Source organism: Brassica oleracea, chromosome C5 (assembly GCF_000695525.1).
Source record: "Brassica oleracea var. oleracea cultivar TO1000 chromosome C5, BOL, whole genome shotgun sequence".
In the NCBI taxonomy this organism is placed as follows: Eukaryota; Viridiplantae; Streptophyta; class Magnoliopsida; order Brassicales; family Brassicaceae; genus Brassica; species Brassica oleracea.
In genome coordinates, this window is record NC_027752.1 from 12771837 (window position 1) to 12772194 (window position 358).

Sequence of the window (358 nt, forward strand, 5' to 3'; positions counted from 1 at the left end):
CTAAACCCTAAACTCTAAACCCTAAACCCTAAACCCTAAACCATAAACCCTAAACCCTAAACTCTAAACCCTAAACTCTAAACCCTAAACCCTAAACCCTAAACCCTAAAATCTAAACCCTAAAACCTAAAATCTAAACCCTAAACCCTAAACCATAAATCCTAAACCCCACCATTTAACTCTAAACCCTAAGTTTGTGACTTTTGATAAAACACTAAGTGCTATTTTTGTGACTTTTGACCTTGAGTGCTAGTTTGAGAACATAAACTTGATTTAGTGCTATTTTTGTCTTTTTCTCTTTTGTAAATGCATTTTAAAAAAATAATCAATTTAAATTGTTATTATCATTGAATATAAT